The 16018-nt window shown below is 41.0% G+C and overlaps 1 protein-coding gene and 1 non-coding gene across 2 annotated transcripts in view; one reads left to right on the forward strand and one right to left on the reverse strand.

The window, feature by feature from the left end:
• SMYD3 (SET and MYND domain containing 3) overlaps window positions 1–16018 on the reverse strand; it is an 816669-nt gene that overhangs the window by 39504 nt on the left and 761147 nt on the right. The gene's annotated exons all lie outside the window — the stretch shown is intronic.
• LOC111820479 (U6 spliceosomal RNA) lies at window positions 3128–3234 on the forward strand. The gene has a single exon (XR_002824035.1). It is a non-coding gene; the product is annotated as a U6 spliceosomal RNA (small nuclear RNA).

Raw genomic sequence — 16018 nt, forward strand, 5'->3', positions numbered from 1 at the left:
AATGCGTCTTTTGATTTCTTGACTACTGTTTCCATTGGCGTTGATTGTGGATCCAACTAAAATGAAATCCTTGACAACTTCAATCTTGACCACAGCCTTCAATATGGATTATACCTCAACATAAAAACAAAAATCCTCACAACTGGAGCAATAAGCAACATCATGATAAATCGAGAAAAGACTGAAGTTGTCATGTGAAGCCCCCATTACTGATTAAAAAAAAAAAAAAGACGATGACCAGCAGTCTCGGAAGAGAAGGAAATTTATTCAACCTACAGCTAACATTATACATAATGCTTTCTTTCTAAACTAGAAACAAGATAAGGATATCTGCTTTCACTACTTCTATTCAACATCATACTAGAGGTCTGAGCCAGTGCAATAAGGCAAGAAAAAGACATAAAAGTTCTGCTGATTGGAAAGAAAGAAGAAAAACTGCCATTATCTGCAGATGACATGATTGTATATATAGAAAATACCAAGGAATCTACAAAAAAGCTAATAGAATAACCAAATTTTAACAGCGTTGTAGAATACAACGTATTCAATTGTATTTCTATATGCTAGCAATAAACATTTGAAAAATAAAATAAATACCATTTACAATACCACCAAAAAACATGAAATACTTAAGAATAAATTTAAAGAAGTATGTACAGCACCTATACCCTGGAACTATAAAGATGAATTCAAAACCAACTAAATAAAGAGATATGCCTCCAATTACAGAGAATAGGAAATCACAATATCATCAAGATGTCAATCTATTTAAGTTGCTCTACAGAGTCAACTCATTCCCAATTAAGATCCAACAAGTTTTTTTTTTTTTTTTTTTGGGGGGGGCGGGGGCAGGGGCAGACATAAATAAGCTCATTTATATGGAAATGCAAATGACCTAGAATAACTGAAATAATTTTGAAAAAGAATTGGAGGATTCACACGAGCTGATTTCACATCTTTCTACAGTAATCAAGACCAGAAGCAGCAAGTCCTAGTTCTCGTTAGCTCTGGGCTTGTTCAATTACTGCATCTCCCACTTGTTCCCAGATTTTGACTGTACCCTAGCAAAGTCAGTGTGGAGGAAATTCAGGGAGACTATCTAAGCATCTGTGGATGGCAAATGGTTGTTCCAGGTATCTCCTGCTGGGTAACAAACCACTCAAATGTAGTGGTATAAAATAAGCATTTTCTTAGGCTCATATATTTTATGGGCCAGGAATTCGAAAATAATGCAGAAGGGACATCTCTGCTCTGCTCTACAATATCTAGGACCTCATCTGGGATGACCTGAATGGCTAGAGGTGGCTCAAAACAGCTGGAACCTGGAGGACCTACTTCCAAGACGGCTTCTTCACTCATATGTCTGACACCCAGGTTGGGATGCCTGAAGAATGGGCTCAAGCAGGGACTGTCAACCAGAATACTTATGTTGCCTCTCCATGTAGTTTTGGCTTCTTAAACATGGCAGCTGGGTTCTGAGAGGTAATGTCCCAAGAATGAGCATCTGGAGACCGAATGTTTCAAGAGGCCAAGACAGAGGCTGCAAGGGTTCATCTGCCCTAGTCTTGCAAGTCACAATGCTTCACTTCTGCCACATTCTATTGGTGAATGAGTCACTAGGGGTAACCCAGATTCAAGGGGAGGGACATGAGACTCCACCTCTTGATGGGAAGATGGCAGTGATATTACTCAGAACATGTGGGGACAGGAGATATTGTGGTGGCCACAATGGAGACAGCCAGAAAATAAAGGAGCATCTTTTAATCCTCCAATAAAGTAATTTCCACTTTATCCAGGTATTATGTTACAATCTCACAGGTGCTCTAAGTCCCTTCATTCAACAGACTGTAAGCTTCTGTTACTCACAGGGAGGGTTCTACCTGCACACACGATTTTTTAATGTTCCTTTTGCATGCTCCCTCCTAGGCAGTCAAAAGGCTAACTTAACAAGTATTTTATATTCACTACTCTATCCCTACACCACCTGGATTGGTGTTTCCTCACCTGGGGATTCCCTTTGTGCCCCCTCAATATTTCTATAGAGCCTTTTAGGATACATATAAATACTGTTATATGTATTTAAATTTGTAGGGATTTTTGCTTTTTTAATTTTTAATTCTAAGAGGTATTAGACACTGAATCTATTACCTAAAGCCTTATCTTCATGGTTAATTAAAAACAATAAGCATTAAGTTGGGATTGGTGGGGTGGCGATGATGGCAACAGAGCATTAAGGGAAAGAAGGTACAAAAAGCTGGGCAAGGTAACAAGACAACAAAGACAATAGCATCATACCAACTGCTGTTTTCCACCACTCCTCTGTCAGATTGGTGTGTGGTGGCTTGTGATGCTGGAAGCTATGCCACTGGTATTTCAAATACCAGCAGGGTCACCCATGGTGGACAGGTTTCAGCAGAGCTTCTAGACTAAGACAGACTAGGAAGAAGGGCCTGACAGTGCACTTCTAAAATATTGGCCAGTGAAAACCATATGAATCGCAGCGAAAGACTGTCTGATAATAGTGCTGGAAGATGAGTCCCTCAGGTTGGAAGACACTCAAAATACTACTGGGGAAGACCTGCCTCCTCAAAGTAGAGTCAACCTTAATGACATGAATGGAGTCAAGTTTTTGAGACCTTCTTTTGCTCAGGGGGCCTGACTCAAAATGAGAAGAAACAGCTGCAAACATCCATTAATAATCAGAACATGGAATGTATGTAGTATGAATCTAGGGAAATTAGAAGTTACCAAAAATGAAATGGAAAACTGGAAGATATCCTAGGCATTAGTGAGCTGAAATGGACTGGTATTGGCCATTTTGAATTGGACAGTCATATAGTCTACTATGCTGGAAGTGACAGATTGAAGAGGAATGGCATCACATTCATTGTCAAAAAGAACATTTCAAGATCTATCCTAAAGCACAATGCTGTCAGTGATAGAATAATATCCATATGCCTAAAAGGAATACAATTTAATATGATTATTCAAATTTATGCACCAACCACTAAGGCCAAAGATGAAGAAATTGAATTTTTACCAACTTCTGTAGTCTGAAATTGATCAAACAGGCCATCGAGATGCATTGATAATTACTGATGATTGGAATGTGAAAGCTGAAAACAAAGTGCTTGCTTCAGCAGCGCGTATACTAACACGGGAACAGCACAGAGAAGATTAGCATGGCCCCTGTGCAAGGATGACACACAAATCCGAGAAGCATTCCATATTTTTCTGTTCATGAGATCTACCCAAGTGCATATATAAAGGTCTTTGATTTGCATCAGTGTCATCGTCAGATGCCGTAGCCGCTGCCCAGGCAACAGCAGTGGCGGGAAACATCCCTAGCCCGGGATCAGTATGTGGAATAGCTCCAGCTATCAGTTTATCAGCTGCTGCCGGAATTGGTGTGGATGACCTTCATCACCTGTGCATACTCAGGATTAGTTTTGTGAAAGGCTGGGGACCGTATTACTCAAGGCAGAACATCAAGGAAACGCCGTGCTGGACTGAGATCCACCTACACTGGGCCCTACAGCTCCTAGTGAAGTCCTTCACACCATGCCTACTGCAGACCACAACTTTTAGACTATGGTCTTTACTCTTGGGGCCCTTAACATTATCAGGATGGTGGACTATAAAATACAATCCTGTTTATAATCTAAAGATATATTTCACTTTTGTTCTGTTTGTCTTTTCATAAAGGGTTGAAAAACTGTGTTTGCTGCCTTGCTCCTACCAGACAGAAACTGGATTTTTTCTATTTGGAACTTTTCCGATGTGGCTCAGAGCTTGAAGATTAGGAAAACACATTCTTACCAAATCTTCACCAGTTACGTATGAAGGAATCATTCCAGTGCTGGAAATTTTAGCCCTTTACGATGTCTTAGAGCCTTTTATATGCAGATCATAGATGTGTCTGTTATTCTACAAAATAATTCAATATTGCTGATTTTAAAGGCAGAGAAGTTCTCAAAGTTAATTAACCTATATTAATCTGTGTGCAAGTTGTTATTGTTGAACATACTTTACTCAAAAAACATACTTTACTCTAAAATATTGTGCCATATGGGTGAGTTAAATTTACCAAAAGCAACCTTATTCTGTGTTTTAAAAAATAAGATAGCAATGTATTATAACCTTTTATCTAAAATACGTATTATTTTTGCAAGTTAAACTAGAGAAGATGATTTCAACTTAGGTTGTCTTGCAACTTCAGTTTTATTTTTGCCAAGACAAAACACTAACCTGTGTGTATACTGAGAATTCCTTAAAGTTACCAAAGAAACGTCATTTAAAATTACATGTGTTATCCCTATTTGGTAACCGTTTATCAAGAAGAATACTTTTGCCCTGTTACACAGTTGATATATTCTTCTGTTTTTCTAAGCCTGAAGTTAGTTACTAAGAACCCTAGAAGAGGAATTCTTTCCTTCATTAATTCATAGGGAAAGGTTTTGTATTTTTAAAAACACTAAAAGCAGCGTCACTCCACGTATTCTCTCACTGTTCTGGAAAGGTGGCAGTGCTTAAACTAAATAATGAATATTTTGGAAACTGATAAATTCTCTATTAAACTGTGCAGAATAATGGAAACATTGCAGTTCATAAAAGGTACTTAGGATATTTTTGTACTTGATGTGTGATTTTTTTCATATACTGTTTCAATCATGTATGTTATGACATTGTTTAAAATTCAGTGTTTCTATCTTGAGGCAAGACTGCAAACTTTTTTATACCTCTTGATTATTCTAAGCCCTGTGCCATCAATGACCATATCAATTAGCAGTGACTTTGTATAGAGAATTTAAGTAGAAAAGTTGCATATGACTGTACCACAGACACAATATGTGTGCTTTTTATCTAGCTGGTAGCATAAATAAAACTGAATCTCAACATAAAAAAAAGAAGGTTGGCAACAAAGAAGGAGGATCAGTAGTTGGAAAATATGGCCTTGGTGACAGGAACAACACTGGATATCGCATGATAGAATTTTGCAAGACTAATGACTTATTCATTGGAAATACCTTTTCTCAACAACATAAATGGTGACTATACATGTGGACTTCACAGGATGGAATACAGAGAAATCATATCTACTACATCTTTGGAGAGACACAATGGAGAAGCTCAATATAATCAGAACAAGGCCAGGGGCCAACTGCGGAACACCATCAACTGCTCCTATGCAAGTTCAAGTTGAAGCTGAAGAAAATGAAAACAAGTCCATGAGAGCCAAACCATGGCCTTCAGCATATCTTTCATGAATTTTGAGACTATATCAAAAATAAATTCACTGAACACTAATGACCAAAGACCAGATGAATTATGGGATGACATCAAGGACATCATACATGAAGAAAGCAAAAGGTCATTAAAAAGACAGGAAAGAATGAAATGACCAAAATGGATGTCAGAAGAGACTCTGAAACTTGCTCTTGAATGTACAGTAGCTAAAGCAAAAAGAAGAAACAATGAAGTAAAAGAGCTGAACAGAAGATTTCAAAGGGTGGCTCGAGAAGACAAAGTAAAGTATTATAATGACATATGCAAAGACCTGGAGTTAGAAAACCAAAAGGGAAGTACACACTTGGCATTTCTCAAACTGAAAGAACTGAAGAAAAAACTCAAGCCTTGAGTTGCAATATTAAAGAATTTTATGAACAAAATATTGAATACAAGAAGCATCAAAAGAAGATGGAAGAATACACAGAGTCACTGTATCAAAAAGAGTTGGTCAGCGTTCATCCATTTCAGGAGATAGCAAATGATCAACAACTGATGGTACTGAAGAAAGAAGTGCAAGATGCCCTGAAGGCACTGGTGAAAAACAAGACTTCAGGAACTGATGGAATACCAACTGAGATATTTCCACAAATGGATGCAACGCTGGAGGTGCTCACTTGTCTATGCCAAGAAATTTGGAAGACAGCTACCTGGACAACTGACTGGAAGAGATCCATATTGTGCCTATTCCAAAGAAAGGTGATCCAACAGAAAGCAGAAATTATTGAATATTATTAATACCACACGACAATAAAATATTGCTGAAGATAATTCAAAAACGGTTGCAGCAGTACATTGACAGGGAACTGCCAGAAACTCAAGCTGATTCAGAAGAGGACATGGAGTGAGGGATATAACTGCTGATGTCAGATGGATCTTAGCTGAAAGCAGAGAATACCATAAAGATGTTTACCTGAAAGATGTCTACCTGTGTTTTACTGACTATAAAAAGGCATTGGACTGTGTGTATCATAACAAATTATTGATAACATTGCAAAGAATGGGAATTCCAGAACACTTAACTGTGCTCATACGGAACCTGGACATAGACCAAGAGGCAGTTGTTGGAACAGAACAAGGGGATACTGCATACTTTAAAATCAGGAAAGGTGCGCGTCAGGGTTGTATCCTTTCGCCATACTGAATCAATTTGTATGCTGAAAATATAATCTGAGAAACTGGACTATATATGAAGAAGAATGCAGCATCAGGATTGAAGGAAGACTCATTAACAAACTGTGATATGCAGATGACACAACTCTGCTTGCTGAAAGTGAAGAGGACCTGAAGCACTTACTGATGAAGATCAATGACTACCATCTTCACTATGGATTACACCTCAACATAAAGAAAACAGAAATCCTCACAACTGGACCAATAAGCAGCATCATGATAAACAGAGAAAATACTGAAGTTGTCAAGGATTTCATTTTACATGGATCCACAATCAACACTCATGGAAGCAGCAGTCAAGAAATCAAACGACACATTACATTGGGCAAATCTGCAAAATACCTCTTTAAAGTGTTGAAAAGCAAAGATGTCACTCTGAGGACTAAAGCATGCCTGACCCAAGCCATGGTATCTTCAATTGCCATATATAATTGTGAAAGCTGGACAATGAATAAGGAAGACTGAAGAAGAATTGATGCCTTTGAATTATGACGTTGGCAAAGAATACTGAATATACCATGGACTGCCAGAAAAATGAACAAATTTGCCTTGGAAGAGATACAGCTAGAATGCTCCTTAGAAGTGAGGATGGTGAGACTTTGTCTCTTGTACTTTGGACATGTTATCAGGAGAGACAAGTCCCTGGAGAAGGACATCATGCCTAGTAAAGTAGAGGGGTCAGTGAAAAAGAGGGGGCCCTCAACGAGATGGATTGACAAAGTGGCTGCAACACTGGGCTCAAACATAGCAATGATTGTGAGGGTGGTGCAGAACTGGGCATGTTTATTTCTGTTGTATACCGGGTCACTATGAATTGCAACTGACTCAATGGCAGCTAACAACAACTTCTTTTTATAACACAAAAGAATTTCACATCCATAATTTCATTGATAAGGAACCCTGCTGTTGCAATGGTTAAGTGCTCAGATACTGATCAAAAGGTTGACAGTTCAAACTCAACCAGTGGCTCCGAGAGAGAAAGACTTGACGATCTGCTCCTGTAAAGGTCACCGTGTAGAAAACCCTATGGGGCAGTTCTACTCTGTCACACGGGGTTGCTGTGAGTCAGAATCACCTTGACAGCACCTAACAATTTCATTGACTAGTAATTATAACTCAGGGCAGTTTATTATCTTGATTATACAGATATAGACCATAAGGTTCCAGATTATGTAATTTGCCCAAAGTGGCAGTACCAGTAAATTGAGCTGAGACCAGAACTCAGTGTCTGATTCCTGAATCTAAGCTCTTTCCAGTTTACCTCACTGCTCGGTAAGCCCCACCAATCTAATAGTTTTGCCTTAAATTAGATATGCCCACTTTGTTAACTTTCTGGAGTACAACTGCAATATTTCTAATCAATTTCAACAGCAGCTAATGTAAAACTTTGAGTCCACTGAGGACAGACACGCCAGCAGCCCGGCATTACTGCCCATGGCCAGGAGCCTACTGAGAAACTAAATTCATCATTTAACTGAAAAAAAAAAACAAGTGTTGGAAAAATGTGAAACCTATGAATCTGCCAGCATGTTTGCTTCACACAGAAAACCTGGAATCCAACATCCAAATAAATGGCAGAATATGGCTGCTACCAGCTGTGTTTCCATTTAAGACACCATTTGTGGAAAATATTTATTACAGTCTTCCATTTTCTCTGCACAAAAATCAAAGAAAATTGAGAAATGCCAAATTACATTGTCTTCAAAAATCCTGTCATAGAGTAACTCAGCCCTCAGAAGTTATTCTCTGAAGATGTTATTGATGTTCTACCAAGTTGATGGAATAATATAATTCGCCAGCAGGAAAAAAGGCTGGCAAACAGAACTGTGTTCATTAGAGCAATATCTTTACAATGCCTTATTCCATTTTCATTACTTTTCAGGATCACACATCATGTCACAAGGTGGAACGGCTGCCTTGCTACACCCTGGATATTTCAGTATTTTTACAGTTGAAAGTAGATTTTTAACACTTCTGCAAATTATAGCTATTCTTGCTAGAATGGGCTCAGTTATGCTTCTGGGGAAAAGATCTCTGTCTCCCTCTCTCTGAAGATCTACATGGCCTTTATTTACATACAGATACCATTACTTCAGACTCATAAGTTCTTGTGGGGGCAGTCTGTTCGACAGTCAATCCCCCATCAAGCCCAGTTCACATCATAATTATGAAATAAGCACCACTTGTCTTCATCCCCTTTTCATCTCTATTTCCTGGCAACTTTTTCTCCCAAACTGAAGGACTAGCCAGTGGCCCTCTCAGTGGTGCCTGAAAATGTATCTCCCCACAATGTATGTCCCCTCAAACGTTCTCTGTTCACTAAATCACAACTTCTAAACTTCCCTTAGAAAAGACCCATCTCATCAGGGTGTTAAAGCAATTTTATTAGTCTATTACAGCTGTTAATGATTGATAATTTCATAGATGCATTTGTATTTTGAAGAAATTCTTATTAACTCTAAGGAATTTCTAATGCATAAAATTTGAAACAATGCAATTAAGTGATGAATTTTCATCAGTGGGAAGGAAATAGATTTTGGGGCATGAGTTCCTCCCAGATTTTCTAAAGCAATCCATGGAGAGTTGAGGTTCACATACTAGGTATGGGATAGTCAGTCTATTTGTGAAGTGACCAGTGTGGTGGGCACACTCTCAGCCCTGCTGCTGAAATGCCCATTATATTGCTTAGTCCTGTGCGGCATCAAAGAGCTTGAATCCAACTGAACAGATTCCACCACAGTGAAAAGGAGAGGAGACGGCACCATTTAGGCATTTTTTCTACCTTCTAAGCTCTTGGTGTTTGGGAAGATTTGCACTCTGAGCTCTGTAGTCTGTATTCCTCTCCTTCTACTAATCTTTCACCATGATGGGGAATCAGCAGTTATTTGTGGCACATGTCTACTTGAGTAAAGGGGTAATGGTATGTTCTTACAGTTGCTGGAATGAGTCACAGACTGTTTAGAGCTGGAAGAAACAAGAGATCACCTACTTCAACCCCTTCACTTTACAGATGAGAAACAGCCTAGAGAAGATGCCCTAGGTCCAGTGCCTTCCTCTCTGCCACACAGCAAACACTGAGTCCCTTGAACGCGGACCCTTCCATCCCTCAGACTGATCGTTGTGCTTAGCACACAAAAGTTGCTTTGCTAAACTAGTGCTGGATTCCTGACTTCCTCCTGTTTTCATTAAAACTCACCCTAACACACAGACGCACACGCAGATACACACTTCTTAGTTCCAGATGCTAGTGGGAAATGATTATGGGTCATACCAGACTGAGGAATAAGATACAACAGGAATTATGGGACAGTCTGATTTATTCAGGTTACTTGTGACCCTAATTATGACACATAAGTGTGGTAAATGGTGTATCAGACTTCAGAAACTAGGCCAATTCTTTCATCTTTATGGGAAGATGTTTAGCCTAGGGGACTGAGAGGCTGACGCTAAGAGAAATTCCATCATGGTTGTTGTTGTTAGGTGCCGTTGAGTTGGTTCCGACTCACAGCGACCCCATGTACAACAGAACGAAACACTGCCCAGTCCTGCGCCATCCTCACAATTGTTGCTATGTTGGAGCCCATTGTTGCAAGCACTGTGTCAATCCATCTCGTTGAGGGTCTTCCTCTTTTTCGCTGACCCTTTACATGACCTTCTATCATGGAGTGTCCCTTAGAGATGAGGCCAAGAGTTCCTCTTTAAGTACAGCACCAGGGGTTACTGGAGTCCAGAACACTTGCAGATGATTCCCCCTTAATGAAATATAAGGATGACAAGGTGTCCTGTGGCACTAGGTCCAGTCCATCATAATGTGCCATCATCTTTGGCACCTGAATGTCTGTTACAATATAAGCCCCTTTTAGAGATATTTTCATAGGCAGCTTCCTAATGAGGCAAACGTCACCATCTCCCTCACCTAGAAGTGGGAAGCTGATGCACAAAGGAGTTGAGGACCTTTCCAAACCAAACCAGCAGAGGCAGGAATGGCACTAGAACCCAGTGTATATTAGCAGAGACCAGTGACTATCAGTAGTCTGGAACACTGCAAGCTGTGGCCAAGCAAGGATTTCAATAAAAAAATAAAACCCAATAAAAGAGCCACAGTCAATATTTGATTATTGAAGTCAGTGGACAGAGAACCAGTGATTAAGGTGTACTACAAAACATGACATGACCCTTAATCCTTTATGTTGTCTTCGGAACATTGTTTTTTATTATTTGGCAGAATTGTATGTTCTATATTCTGGAAATTTCCTTCAAATTAAATATTGGTGCCAAACAAGTGAGGTCTAAAGAGAATTCGTAAGCTCTCCATTTTACCATTTCCACTCTTTTCCAAATCCACTCACATTGATAGCTGACTTTTCTTAGCTGCTCTCAAAACGTTGCTAGTAAAAGGATGGTTTATGGGTTAATGAATTTCCACGTTCAAGGGTTTGTACTTACCAGCTGAAAAGTATAGCTCCTTACATACTTTTGATAAAAAAATCTTTGATGTGTCATACACCTTTGGGAAAGACATACCAGGAGAATCTGTTCACCCATGTGTTCGTTGGTTCCTTCATTCACTCACATATACAGTCAACATCTACTCAGCACCCACTGTGTGCCAGGAACTATGGAGATAAGGTGGGACCCAACACTGAAAAATATTAACAAGCCTGATGAGTACTGGGTCGGTTTCTGCAGGGGTCTGTAGCAGGAGGGCCTATTTGAAACTTCAGGGTCAGGAAAAACTTCCTAGAAAAAAAGACATTTTTTTGTTGGGGGCTGGTAGATAAGTCAAAATTGGGCTGGTGAAGAAGAACATTCTGAGCAGAAGGAAGAGTAGGTGCAAAGATCCTGGGGCACAAAACAACACTAAAATCTCAAGGAACTGATAAAAAGCCCAGAGTGTCCCATATACAGAATGGGAGTTATTTGGACATTACTGATTTGCAGGAAGGAAGGAAGGGTGACACCGTAATTGCCAGATCAGCTGACTCAACTGTGGTGATGAGTGGGCAGCACAAGCTGGAGCCCACTCTTATTCCCCCACTCACTCCTCAGGCTCAAGCAAGTTCTCTATATACAGGGTCAGCAGAGCTCTTCAAGGACAGGGCCTGGGTCTTGTGGGCAGGCGCACCCACCACACCTAGCTCTAAACCAGGCACCGAACAAATACGAATGCTTTCAAAACAGCACACAGCTGAAGTTCCTTTTTGGCTGGAATTGCCACAGACAGGCTGCAGTGAGAGTAGCATGCCTGACGGATGACGGCACGCTGATTCCATGGCGTCATCACTTGAACCACTTGCACTAACTGCTGACTTGGGGAAGGACAGGTGGACGTTTTTATGGATCAAATAAAATTTGAAACTTAGGTGCAGTGCTGATTTGGGGAAGGGCAGTTGGACATTTTTATGGATGAAATAAAATTTGAAACTTAGGTGCAGGCCCAAATTTGAATCCAAGATGCTCGATTGCTCTCTGTTCCATCTAACCACTAGGCGCAATAGTTTCTACTACGAAATAAAATTTGTTTAATTTACTCTATATTCCTGAGCAAACTGTGTTTTTCAGTTCAGAAAATATTACATCTACCTCAAAAACCCAGAGACAATTAAGACAGGTGATAGGAATCAATCCTTTCCGTAAGGAAGCATGTGAAGAAAGGAGGGGCTGCTGTGGAGCCTGTCGACCAGGCTGTGTGTTTAATAAACTGTGTCATTAAAAAGCAACGTCCCTACCAGACAAGCAATTCCTCCTCACTACCTAGGAACTCAGTCATTTTGTTAGACTGGCCAGTGTCTTTGTCATCCACAAGGGATGTCTTCACTAAACTGCTCTGGGCATTTTGCGGGAAATGAAATCAGTAGGGAGAAAGAGAGCCTGTTATTTCACCTAGGAAAAGAAGTCTAGCAAGCTCAGCAAGAGCCTCTCCAAATCCCGCTGGGCACCAAAGTACTACTTGCAACACTTATTGATACAGTGGATCCGTTTATCCTGCTAACTCCATGATACTGCAAAATAGCATATGGAAACGGGAGGAGTTCCCAACTCGGGCCTTGGTGACGCTGTGACTGTCGGTAACCAAGGTTTATGTGCTCACTGTCTGTGTTTTTCTTGAGTAAGGCTGTGGAGCAGGGCCCTGTCAGCCAGAATATCATTTTCTGTAGTTAATGAGTTTATCTGTCTCTTAGGAAGGAAAGGGAGAGAGGAGGAGATAGAAGGAGAGAGGGAGAAAGAGGGGGAGTGCTCACATGAGCAGCAGTGGACATGTGTTCAGTGGAAATTCAATTTATTAGACAGAAATTCTGGTCTTTTCTAAGCCTTCAGCCAAATTGCTTCTGATACCCAGAGGTCACATGTGCTTGGGAGCCACTGAAGAAGTTCCAGCTGAGCAGGTTTTTTGCAGGACAGACAGCTTCTTCCCCCACCCTCTGGGAACATCTCCCACCCCTCCCCTCCCCCTTACTTCCCTCTCCAGAATTACTGCTTGCCTCCCTTTTCTCCAAGCTACCCCTTCCCCCATCACCAGCTCTCCTCACCTTCTTTCTGGTTAGTTCTCATTGTCAAGCCCAATGCTCAACACAGAACCACCTGATTAATACAGTTTTTAAAAAGTATATGCGTGCGAGCGTGCGTATCAGCGGCATATGTAAATTTCTTCCCCAAAGGCTGATCTGTGGAATTCTGTTTATATCATCTTTCTTGGTGTGTTCTCAAATAGAAACAAAAAAAAAAAAATTGCTGACTATGTGCCTATGACTGCTTATTCGTTCATTCATTCATTTCTTCAAGGACTATGTATTGAGTACCTACAATTAGCCAAGCACTGTTCTGGGTGCTAGGTACTGCTCTGGACAAGTGTTCCCTCAATTAATCCTCACAACAATGTGATGTTAACATTATTATTCCTGTTTTACAAATGAGATCAGAGCTCACAGAGGTTAAATAATTTGCCTATGTCACATAGCTAGTATACTGCAAAACTGGTTTGTCTCTGACTCATAATGTCTTCAAGATGCTGTAAGGTGCTAGCAGACAGAGACTCTCTTAGTAATCAGATTTGGTAATATGCCTAATTCTTCATGCCACAGTGGACCCTAAAACTATTATTATTGATGATGATAGGCAATGGGCAAGATCCTGGTCACTTTGGGAACAAGTTAAGAGGATGGCTTTCTGCCCTCTTCACTTCTCAGTAAGCATGGAATTTTGACATTTGTTTTTCCTTTCTTGGGTGCCAGGCTAATGAGCATAAGTCTATCAAAATATCTGCAAGCCAGGATCTCACCAGTATCTGTCTTAATGAACAGAAAACATTGCAGTTAACACATAGCTTCTTTACAGACAGCAGCCCCAAGAACAGTTAAGAATACAGGACCTGTGGCGGGGCCAAAAGGGTGCAGTAGTCAGACACTTCTGGTGGACCCTCTTACAACAAAGACCCAAAAAAACAACTGATTCGATTATATATGGCAATCTGGGGGCCCTGAACATCAAAGGCAGAGTTGGTGAACCAGACTGAGTGGCAGGGCGAGGGAGAGATGGTTTGGAAGCAGTGAGGAGTTGCCAGACCTGAGCCAGTGAGAGCCTAAGCCCTTCAGGGCTGAAGAGCTCCTGAGTGAGTGGTGAGGCAGGCAAGCAGCGGTGCTCGGGAGGCGCATTTTCTGCACCAGGAGAGACCCAGTGCCAGAGGGTCTGCACGGCCACCCAGAACCAGTGAGAAGCAGCTCTCATTGGCAAAAGATAAGTATCTGCGTATGGCTTACTGCGTGGATCAAAAACACCCCTCTTAGGGAAAAACCTCTCTCCCATTTACCTCCCTGCTCCCTGCTCTGCACTGGGTCCCAGACCGGCTTCAGCAATTGCTGGGTCCCCTGGGCCAGAAGTAGGATCCGTCACACGCCCAGAGCCATTCTCCCTGCCTTGGAGAGTGAACAAATTAACAAACAGGAAAAAATAAACTGCCGGCTCCCCTAGGCCAGGAACCCAGGGTAGGCACAGCTCCTTTGCCTAGGCACAGACATAAGGGAACCACAGACTTCGAATGCCTTTCCTCCCCTGCAGAGACTTGTGTGGGCCCATCTCAACAGCGTAGGCCCTCGTTACCACAGTACAACAGGGTATATACCAGAACTCTAACTTAAACTGTTTCAGCTGTGAAGTGGCAGGTTCTTGACATTTGACACTACTCTGCCCATTAAGCAGGGTCTTCACTTACCCACATCAGGGGCCTGAGGACTGGTGGCTCCACCCACACCACCTAGACACCTGGGATAGGGGCCCATGAATAAGAGGTGCCCCCCAGTTCTTTCAGCCAACAGCATAAGGTGCTCATAGTCTACCTGCAAAACTCACCCACCTATGCACTCTAGGGAACAGGGACACGCCTTCCTCCTGGACACTTGGGTGGCCGTCAGCACCCTGCCTTGCTCAGAGTGTGTCCCCCTGCTGCAGCCAGATACCTGTGCTTACACCAATCACCCATGCCTGTCTAGGACTGTAGGTGAGAGCCTACACCACACACTTGGTGGCGATCTACCTGGGCACCTGAGCTGAATCCATACAGGAGGAGTGGGCGGACTCCTGAGCTCATATACCTAGTAACAGATCTAACCACCTCGTGACAGAACATTAGAGATTCAAAGGTGCCAATAATCAAACTAGCTCATAGGCGCAGCCTATTTGGGCATATGAAAACAAAACAAGAAGCTAGGACACAGTAAGCAAACATAAAATAAATAAAATAACTTATTGATGGCTCAGAGACAACAGTCAATATCAAATCACATAAAGAGGCAACCCATGATGACCTCAGCAAGCTCCCAAAACAAAGAATCTAGAAATTTTCCAGAAGAGGGAAATTTCTTGGAATTACTGGAGGCAGAAATCAAAAGATTAATATACAGAACTCTTCAAGAAATTAGGAAGGAAATTAAGCAAAATGCAGAAAACACAACAGGGGAAATTAAAAAGATTAGAGAAGACGAACCCCACATAAGGTAGATCCCAAAAGAAAGTCACCAAGACATACTATAATCAAACTTGCCAAAACCAAAGATAAAGAGAGAATTTTAAGAGCAGCTAGGGATAAACGAAAAGTCATCTACAAAGGAGAATCAATAAGAATAAGCTCGGACTACTGAGCAGAAACCATGCAGGCAATAAGGCAATGGGATTACATATATAAAGCCTTGAAGGAAAAAAAACTGCCAGCCAAGAATTATATATCCAGTGAAATTGTCTCTCAAATATGATGGCGAAATTAGGGCATTTCCAGATGAACACAAGTTTACGGGATTTGCAAAAACCAAACCAAAATTACAAGAAATACTAAAGGGAGTCCACTGGTCAGAAAATCAGTAACATCAGATAACAACCCAAGACTAGAACACAGGATAGTGCAACCAGATACCAACACAGATAGGGAAGCCACAAAAGTAAATCAAAGCTAAAACACTGAAAATAGGGAAACAGATGTCAATCTGTAAAAGATGACAACATTAGAACAAAAAAGAGGGACTTATAAAACGCAGACAGAGATTTTTTCATATGGAGAGGAAGTCAAGGC

This window comes from Trichechus manatus, unplaced genomic scaffold (assembly GCF_000243295.1).
Source record: "Trichechus manatus latirostris isolate Lorelei unplaced genomic scaffold, TriManLat1.0 scaffold00039, whole genome shotgun sequence".
In the NCBI taxonomy this organism is placed as follows: Eukaryota; Metazoa; Chordata; class Mammalia; order Sirenia; family Trichechidae; genus Trichechus; species Trichechus manatus.